Source organism: Brienomyrus brachyistius, chromosome 23 (assembly GCF_023856365.1).
Source record: "Brienomyrus brachyistius isolate T26 chromosome 23, BBRACH_0.4, whole genome shotgun sequence".
Classification (NCBI taxonomy): Eukaryota; Metazoa; Chordata; class Actinopteri; order Osteoglossiformes; family Mormyridae; genus Brienomyrus; species Brienomyrus brachyistius.
Genome location: NC_064555.1, coordinates 2,311,143 through 2,321,572, shown reverse-complemented (window position 1 = coordinate 2,321,572; position 10,430 = coordinate 2,311,143).

Genomic DNA, 10,430 nt, shown 5'->3' with positions numbered 1-10,430 from the left:
ATGTCACTGCCAGGGATTACTTACTGTTCTCCCCATAGCCATTTCCTGACGTCCCCCCTCCTCCCTCCCCGTCTCCCGTTGCACTTGGCACGGCCGGTTTTTCTTTCCACAGTCGAGTCTCTAATTTCAGCCACAAGCTTGGTGTGTCCTGGATAATTAACGGGTGCGTGATTATCAGTCGGCACCTGACCCCTCCCGCTGAACTCTTCTAGGCGAGAAGCGCGGGGGAGGACAGGAGCCAGGCCAGGTGAAATCACAGGAAGGGAAGGCGCTCCAAGGCGAAACAGCAAGAGCCAATATCCTCTGGGATTCGCTGCAATGCTGGGGCAGCGTCGCCTCACCTTGCTGCCTTACAGGCACTGGTTTTCCCCTGGCCTGTGTTTCCGTTGTCGTGGGCGCTAGGGTCTGTGCATGCTGGCCAATCATTCGTTAATTTACTGGGGAGGCGGGGCCTGAACTCCCTAGCGTGAAGGAAAGCTGCAGTCATGATGTCACTCCACAGGGCGTGTCCACTGGAAGCCCCTGGTCATTTCATGACATTTATATGATTCATATAAGCTCTATAACACATCTCTGGTATGTTAAAGTATAATTTTTTTCAGTAAGTCAGCAAAAACTGCTTGGAAACCACTCGATTCATGATCGTTTTGTTTCTCAAAGGTTAAGCGATGTCATGAAAACATTTTATCCTGCAGCTAAAAATACTGAGTGGAATCTTGGATACAAGCATGAAAACAGACCGGATACACGCCTGAAAGCTCGGGATACAAACAGATCGAATAAAACTGTTCTCACAACAGGTAGCTATTAAGAATATCTTATTTTCATGGCCCATAACAGACATAACAGATCAAATTTAATACATTTAATACCATCGTTTAAAATGGTCCATTTTATTTTTTCATTAATGATGCGTACATCAACAAAATGTAACCGCAAACCCTCTGCTCACAACTTTATGTAAAAACTTTACTATGTTGTGATAAGTGGATTTGATAATGTAAATTATATTTTACAAAGGTGAACCTTACAGAAACGACTAGATAGATAGCTTCGAAATATTTTTAAGTTTTAATATTTTAATTAAGAAAATCCTATGTTCCGTTTAAAGACAAGGTAGCCAAGTCATGACAGAGGGCCATATATAAAAATCTTATTTAATTGCTTTGATAAGCAACGCGGTCCCTCTTATCATTTAATTCTTTTTATTCATCAGCTCGCACGTAATTGGACTCGCTCGTGCTGGCCATTAATCGCGGCCCCCCTCCATCGCGGGGAAAGCAGCGGGAGCGGCCTCCTGCGCAGGGGTCGATATCGTAAAAGATAACCTATTCAGCGGCCCCACTTCGGCGCGTTTAGCGTCTGTTTAAATTCAGAGCCATACCTAGCGCCGCTCGCCGATCGATACCCGGCTGCTTATCCACGGCGCGGCAAACAGACTTATCACGCTGCATTTCGCCTGCGCGTGCCGCTCGCGCCGTCACGCGGGTCGCGCAGTCGCCACTCCGCAGCCTGACTGCGCGTGCGTGCGCCTCGGCGCGTGTCTGCGCCTGTGCCTAACCCTTGTAAATGCATCCTTTGCTGACGCTCATGAAAATATTCAATGCTTCTGAGATGCATTAGTCAGTTGCTATAGACACTGACTAACAATAAAGGTCATTCTAAAGAAAAGGTTCCATTTGGTGTGATGCTGTTGTACTGTGAAGTTGGGAACTGACTTTATTCAGTATTACTGTAAAGACTTCCATTCGTCAGTAAAGACAAATAAAGTAATTAATCAGTATAAGTCTATGTTCATGTGAGCCCTGTTAAGGGCGAGTATCCAATCCAATCCCTGCTTTGTGCCTTGTGCTGCCTTATATGGGCTCATCATGACCCTGTGATTGATGCATGGATGGATGCATGATATACAGGTGTGTACCTTCCTGTCTCTGTATATCTGTATAGCATGGGTACACAGCCAAAGAACCATATGAATATATTGTAACTCATAAGAAATACGCCACTTAACAATCATTGGTACAATTTTCACATAAAGCAAATAAAAGGAGACAGTTTTACTCGCTGTCACCCCAAGCCCTCGTCCACCTTTAAAAGTCACATCTTCTCCATTGTTCTCCAGATGACAGACAAACAAACGAATAAATGAATGCAGATGGGGGGTGCGGGGGGGGGGGGGCGCATGCACCGGCCCCGTACCCAGGTGTGTAGTAATAAGCCTGTTTAGGGTAATTTAGACGGAGTGGCACGTGCCAGGGGCAGACGGCAGTGCGAGCAGCCAGTCGGGGAGGGGGGCGGGGTGGGGTGGGGGGGCTCATAAAGGAATTCTTCCTGCCCTGTATTTCACACTGGCATTTTTATGCTCTTTTATTTTCCAGCCCATCGCAGCCACGAGCCACGCGGTGATTTATAATGCTGCAGGAGAGGCAGGAGCCTTGGGACCGCCCGCTGCCGAGGAAAGAGCCCCCGCCTGCCTCTTGTCCCGCCCCCCCATGTGATATCAGGCCCCCTTATGGGGGACAAGGGAGACAGCAAGGGTAGAAAGGGCTGAGGAAGATGGTGAAGGGGAGCAAGAGGGTCTGTGCTTCCAGGCCGGGGTCCTGACAACCTGGATCACTGTCTGACTAAAGCTCAGACCCGACGCCTTTTAAAGGCAGCCTGAAATATTCATGGAGGCCTCATTGATTTCGGCAACGGTTATCAGGGGGTCATAAACGATGCCCGCGTTTCAACTTTTGCCAGCGTAACAAAAAGCCATTTAGCTAAATCATGGCCTTTGGACCATGCTGAAGAATGACTGGAAGGGGATGGGGTACAGAGAGTGAGAGGGGGGCAGAGGTGGGGCAGAAGTGGGCCAGTACTCACCGGGATGCAGGACCAGCAGCTCTTTGTTTTTCTCTTCAAAGTACCAACACCTCTCAGTATCTACTGGTACTGAATAACAAGGGGCATACCGGCACCTGGTCTGAATATCAACGGGAGCACACTGGTGTTTTTCCCCACTTCAAGCTCTGGGCAGAGGAGAAGACCAATGGGAATTTACATCTGGTGGAGCTGCAGAGAAGCGCAGGGACACGCCTGAGCTGCAGATTCAGGCCCAGCACCTGTCACCCAAACACAGTCAGAGCTGTTGCATTATGGGTAAAGAGAGCAACACAGCGATGCGAGTCATACAGTCATTCAAAAAAAAAACATTCTCGCACTGACTCCTTGCGTCTTCTGGGATGCACAGGAGCACATAATTTAAAGAGGGGGGGGGGGGGTCCATGATATGTAAAAAAAAAATGGTTCGGTTTCATTTACACTTCGGTCCGCCGCTGAGGAGCACGGTTTCCGTGGCAATGACTCTGCTATAATTTGCTGGAGACACGGAGCGGCGGCCGGCCGGGCGCCTGTGATCCCACTGATCCACGTAATTGGCGCGTCTCCCGGGCGGAATGCGCTGCCCCGCCGTCTCTCCCGCGCCACAATTGAAATAACAGACCTAACCAAGCTGAACAAAGCAAAGGTAGACTGTCGGCTTTGATGAATGAACGACAACTCGCATCTCAGCTCATTTCGACTCTGACGAGTGAGTGACAGAGAAAGATGTCGAGGCGTCGCGACGCCGCAGATCGAGGCAGATGTTGGAGCGACGGACGAGAAGCTTTTCCTCTCTCTCTCTGTCTCTCTCATCTCTCTCTCTCTCGCTCTCACTCTATCTGTCTTTCTCATCCAGAGACACCACCGTTTTAGGGACCGAGAGAGATGGTGAAAGATGGGAGAGACTGTGTCCAGGCTCTCCTCTATCCTTGCTGCCAGTGTATAAATCAGTGCACAGCACGGCCATGCAAAATTTAGGACCGGCATAGAATGTGAAAGTCCTATTTAAAATGGCGAATGAATAATTCAGAGAGACCTCCTCCTACCAGCCTGCGACCGACGTCACAGAAGGCCAAATGCCTGCTTCTCTTCTGTTTTTACACGAGAAGTTACAGAGTAAACAGGAGGGAGCTTTGACTATCACAAAACCCCATTTCAAACCCCATTTTACGCTTTTATTTAAGAACATCGATGGTTGAGCCATTTGATCGAACAAAGGATCTAAAATAGCACATTAGGAAAACTCACACAACAGAATTTAATTTTCCAGAGCAATGTTCTCCAGACTTATGTGTTACAGATTACTGCGGGGCAATAGAGAGCCTATCAGGTGCTGGAATTGTTCTTATATAGTAGCAATCCAAGCCCTGAACTTCAAATGTGGCAGCCATCAAGATTTCCTTGTGTTTTCACCTGTAGGTTGACAGTTCAAAACCTATAGAGGAATTACTGTTGTCCATCACCCTGAGATCTACATTAAGATACTGCGGTTTGGTCTCCTGTCGAACGACACGAGCATTCACACAATCAGCATCTCGGCATTAGGCGCCCTGTGTGGCGCCCGGCCCCAGTACCGTGGTCATTCATCTCTCCCCCATAATCCCAGAGCCGAATATTTAACTTAACAGTTCCCACGGTCCTGAATTACCTGGCAATGATTGCATTTTTGTAATATGACGTTTAAAATTTATGCAGGCTCCACGCTTTGCTTTATGGTGCACAGCAGGAGAAGAGTATCTGCCTAAACTAAGCATGTTTGTTTTTCGGGGACTCTGCCGCCCCCATTGCATTTATTAGCCACCCGGTTCCAGCAGAGTACTGCCCTTTCCCGCTACTTAGTGCAGCTTTAATTGTTTCACGTAAAAGTGGAATAGAGGGTATAATCTGTCCCCAACCCATTATAACTCATTATATGGCATTCAGGGCACTGTATGAATCCGCCAATGGGCACCAACACAGTGTACGAGTTTCACCTACTGTTGCCTGTTCCCAGGGGGGCTCCCACGATCCATATTGTCCATATAAAGTGAGCAGCGGCTACATGAGGGCACCTATATTTTCTACTTACCTTACCGGACTTGTCGAGTATAATGGGAGAACGAAGAGCAGGTCATTACCAGGATAAATCGCGTAAAGTTGGCTGAGCGGGATAAATCAGACCAACTGGGCTTAGCAGTGCGATTCACACAAACACAGCTTTCGATGGGCTGCTCAGCCCAGAGACGCAAGGCTTTGCAGATTGTAATCTTCACGGACATCAGGACGATATGTGTGATGCTTTCAAAATACTTGTAAATGCACGTATATGAGAAATAGCATTTAATTATTTTTAATCAGAACTAAATGCTTTTCAAAAAACTGCTTTTTGAGACGTTATAGCAAAATTAGTTATTCAAATGATCAAATGTGATGGGAATTAAGAATATTTCTAATAATTTGTACAAAAACGGTTTTTCGGAGGTTTGTGTAAGCCACTCTACTTTATTTACGTCTATTGCGGTAGCTCGCATTCCTTCCAACAAATTAATTGTGTACCAGCAGCTGCAAGTAACTCCGTCTCTCTCTCACATGTATCACCCCCTTTTAAACCAGGTTCTGAGGTCCTCATGACTATGACTCGGACTTAATGTGATCTATGATTTTGTCCTTTTCAACCGTCTGTTCGGTAATTCGAAGAAATTGCCTAACACCATTTTCATATTTAATTCCTGGCTGGATTTCTAGATTTGAACTGAAAGCGATATGTTACGAGATTTCGTTCGGCGTCCAGGGACAATTGAAGACACGATTATCCGTGTGACCTTCACCTTTCTTTAATTCCGTTCTACGCCGTGATACATGCAGCGGAACAAGGCGCCGCAGACAGAACTGCCACGTTCTAGAACCGAACTGATAAATTCCATATCACCGGCAGAGACAATTAAAATTCATTTGACATCTTCCCTATCTCCGCACTCCGTCTGTACTGGTTCATTTAGAAGCCATTTGTCTCGGCTATAGATTTCCTATTTTTAATGACGTATGGCAGGGAGCGGTGGTGAATAATAGATGCTCTCAGTGCCGTGTCACTCATGTCCCGCTCGGAACACTTTGCGGAACCGCCGCGCGCTGAGAGGTTTTTACCTCCGGACAGCAGCGTGATCGCGCGCCCAGCGAAAGACGTTTATCACAAGGGTCAGGGGGCGGCGGGCGGTGATCTATCGCTCCTGTAGAAACCAAATGAATAGACCTGTAATTATCTTGTTAAAAGGGTAGCCCGACAAAAAGAGCCAACTATAATTTAAATTGTTTTGTTTCCCTGCAGCCAAAAGCTCTTGTGATTGACATAATATAACCGAAGCTGTTATTAATAAGACTGATGCTAATTGTATATATATTTAAGAGACTAAGGCTTAAGAGGGGCACGTTCTTGTATTCGTGTCAGCTCTGATCTTGTATATTTTATTCTTTCAGGTTTTTCTCTTCTCTTCTTTTTTTTGTGATGCAGCACGAAGCGCAGATAATTGAACTCGAGAGGATTTTCTGTCTTCTGTGGCAGAGGGGAAATTGGAATCTTCGGAATCCATTAGAGGAGCAATTCTTCTGCAGTCGCTCAGGGTGGGAGGGGTGGTGGTGATGGTGCCGGTGGTGGGAGTGGAGTGGGGGTGCGGTGGGCAGGGATGCCGGGGGGAGCGAGTTGGTGAAGAGTCGTTCAACAGACAGGCGGGCTGTTTGTTATAAAGGAGGGAATAATTGTCACGAAGCAGCAAATAAATAAATAAATATAAAAGAAAAATAAAACGCCACACAAATACGCAGAAATGCAAGTATGGGTGCTTTGCCTTTGCTGGTCACGTAGAACTGCCATGTAAAAAAATTAATATCCCTGGAAAAAATAATAAGATGTCCATCCGCACGCGAGTAAGAAAGCAGCATCACACGTGGCTCTCATGTAACCAGTTTGTAGAGCAAAATTGGGAGGCGATGCTTACAGCCTCAGTGTGATAAATACCAGCCTCACCTGGATCAGCTGTCGGCCTGGAGATGAAGATGTCTTTATCTCTGAGTGCGGCACAGTCCCTGAGAGACAAACATCAACAGATGGAGACGTCTTTATCTGCGCAGCGGTACGCGAGCAGTGGCCGAATTACCAAAGCGTAAATACACCCGTCTCTGTCGGACGATCAGCCCCAACAAGAGAATAACAAACGACACGCAAAGAATACCGGCCAAATGAAAACGGTGGGTATGTGAAATAGTCAGGCCAAATATGTAAACGTGACCGGGAGATTTTCATATGCTGAAAATGTGAATAATATCATTTTAATGAAAGTATAGCTAAACATAATAGGGCTTTTCATTGCAGTTTGTAAAATATAAAATATTTATGGAACTGTAAACGGTTAACTTATTGGAATGCTGCGTGTGTTTTATAAGGCGTACATAACAATCGGCCCTCCTCTTTATAAGGGAAATGAAAATGCAGACGCCTGCTGTTTGAAATAAATCTGTGATGGCGAGCGATATCGGGGCCCTCGGCGTGGGGCCGTGAGTGGAGCAGCACGGCTCCTGCAGCAGATGGTCCCTCGTCCTCTCCCCACCGAGCGCCTCCTCTCGCTCACCGCGGCTTCTGTTTGCGGTGAGACAGAAGCCAACGCGCCCCCCCCGCCGACGGCATCCAGAAGCCGGGGTGGGGTTTGCTCCCCATCTTCTCCCCACATCCCCTTCCCCGCCCCGCCCCGGTGGACGCCGCAGGTAATGCAACCCAAACCCCTGTCGTTACGTATTTCCAGCATTACAAAATCTATCTCATTTCAGCATGCTGTTCTTTCGGCCATTATAACGTAACACTCGGAAGATTCGCTCGTTTAGGGTGACACGGGGAAGGAGGTGGAGAAGAAAAATACGCAGGGTCATATTCATTTCATTTCTCTGAATGTTTTTTTTTTTTTTTAAACCCGGCTTCCCGATGAAAGGACTGATTAACTTGAGCCGTGCAGGTCGTGTAAAGACGGCGCTGGGGCGGCCCATTTGCACGATCGATTCCCCTCCCTTACGGGGGACCTACCCGACTGATGCCTGTCACCGGGGTTGTCATGGCAGCCGGCTCCCCGACAGCGCGGGCCGTGTCTGCTCCACCACAGTCAGCTCAAGGTTAACAGCCAATAGACCACTGAAACAGGCAATTATAGTACAGTCAATTCCACTTAGGAAAATAGTACCTGAGGAGTAAATATTTCAGACCAGGGAACACAATTATATACCCTGGTAAAATCCATGGCTGTTGCACTTCCAACCGTTGGGCACCTCACAGGTGTGGTTGGATAAAGCCAGAGAAGATCAATATTCCAATGGACTCAGAGGCATTCAGCATCTGGAAAATGAGATTATTAGCTGGAAATTTTTTCTGTTAATGAACAACTGGATGAAGGAGCCGGGATATTTAATCTGTCTCTGGAAACTGTGCCTTGGATCGAATGTATCGATTGGTTCTTTGAGTGACCAATCAAATGTATGCCTTCTGTTAGTGCTACCAAGTACTTTGTACTGTGACAAGCAAAGGTAGGCAGAATAAAGGAATGAAGCCCACTTTCCGCTGTACTTTTTAGCCAGTATCCTGCGTTGCAAGGTTGGATATAAACTTTAAAACCATTTGATGCAGTAGTATGACCTCTGCACTACCGGCGACAACATCGAGCTGCCTCTTTGGGAGGGAGGGGGTTGTCAAAACCTTTGTTTGTGACATGTACTAAGGTAACTCCTATGCAAACTACATTTGGCAAGCAAATGTGGCATCTTTAATTACTCACACACCTGTGTTTAACTGCGATTAGACCTTGGAACAGGTGCGGATGCTAATTATGTGCCTGTCCTTCAAGAACCCGAAAATTACTCAGACAATGCTAAAATTTTGATAGCTAAATTGACTTTTGGATAGTTTGAGGTTTAAAGGGCCGTAGAACATGCAGAGATTACATTGCTTCATTGATAACGTCGAATTAACACCAAACTGGCTTTCAAATCATTTCAACATTGCCTTCCGATTTCATGTCCAGGTTAAGGGTGGTTCTTCACAGGAAAAGGGGGATTTCGAAGACATTCACGTATGTAACAGGCTCAACTTCCTCTCTTTCGACAAGTCTCACATTGAAAGGAAAAACAATATTCCAGGCCTTTGGTTTTGACAGCCTTGTGGAGAGATTAGGTTATTTGTTTGAGGTCATTACTATTTAGGATGTCAAGTCAGGCAGAGTGGGATGAATGTCATTGATTTCATCCCCAATTCACCAGACCACGATGAAGCTTTCTGTCCTCATTCCGTCAGAGTGCACAACTTTCCCCCAGTTTGGAGAGGAATGTCATGGGTCAGGGTTCTGGTAAGTCCTGTTCCGGAGTGTATTATCTACACTTAAACACGTCATGTAAATGAAAACACAGCACATGAACCCAAAGCTATATCGCCCACATTGTTTTAACACTGCTTGACCTCCTTTCTTTTCTACTGTTTTTGCTTAATACTTTTATGTCCTTTTATTTTTATATAATTATGCAAGCGCCCTGCTTTTAATGAAAAACAATAAAGCAACCGATTGAACGCTGGACTGATTTTGATGCAGTAATAACTGGGAATCATAACACGGTGATTCGTGACTGAAATTCGAATTGGACTCAGTGCGGAATTAAGAAAATAAACATTTTCACTGCACAGTTGGCTCATTAAGCAGCATAGCTTCAGAAAGCCTCAGCTCCTTCCTTCATTTCCTCTTTACTTTTCTCCTCCTTCTCCCCACCTCTGTTCTTATCCCTTTTCATACCACTAATTTTTCTCTTGACATAACCCCCCTACATTCACCACATCTTAATGTGATGGCTACTTCAAAAAAGGCAGCTAATCCGATGCTGATGGATTCCAGACTCTTGCTGCCATTTGTCTGTAGTCGTGCTTTGACACACCCTCAAGTCAGGTCGACCAATGACAAATCGGCATTTCCAGAGGAGCGGGAATAGAGTCATCAGGGAAACTGACTGTTTGATAAACTGCTTGTGATTGGTGGGTCTTACCTGGTGGGTTTGGCCTTTGGTTTTACGGCACAGACAGGTCATTCCTTCCTTCTGGGTTTCTTGTCCCTTTTTCAGCTGAACACTTAATACAGTTAATACAGTTATTGGCATATTTACATTTCAGTTATCAGCAATATTGCTGTAAATTACATCTAATCCAGCTACCAACTTATTATTGGAAGAATTAGGAAACTGTCAAGGGTTACTGTCTTTTACCTGTGCAAAGGGGACTTATCGGCTGTGAAAGTGAAATCGCTTCAGCTAAAGAGCGAGTCCAAGTCTCATAAAAGAGAGATTTTAATTTTCAGCAATAACGCAGAATGCACGCTGTGTTAATGAACAAGAGATGAGTCTGTCACAGTAACACGGTTTATTTGCTCTTAGAAATTGTTTTGGTCAATGAGAGGGGCAGTAAAAAAAAGGATGGGGGGGTTGGTTTGAGGGACAGATTTGTGGCTTTGGGGCAAGTAAGGGCAGCCTAGGGCAGATGTGTGGTAGAACGGTGTCACGTGGGGGGCCAGCTGAGA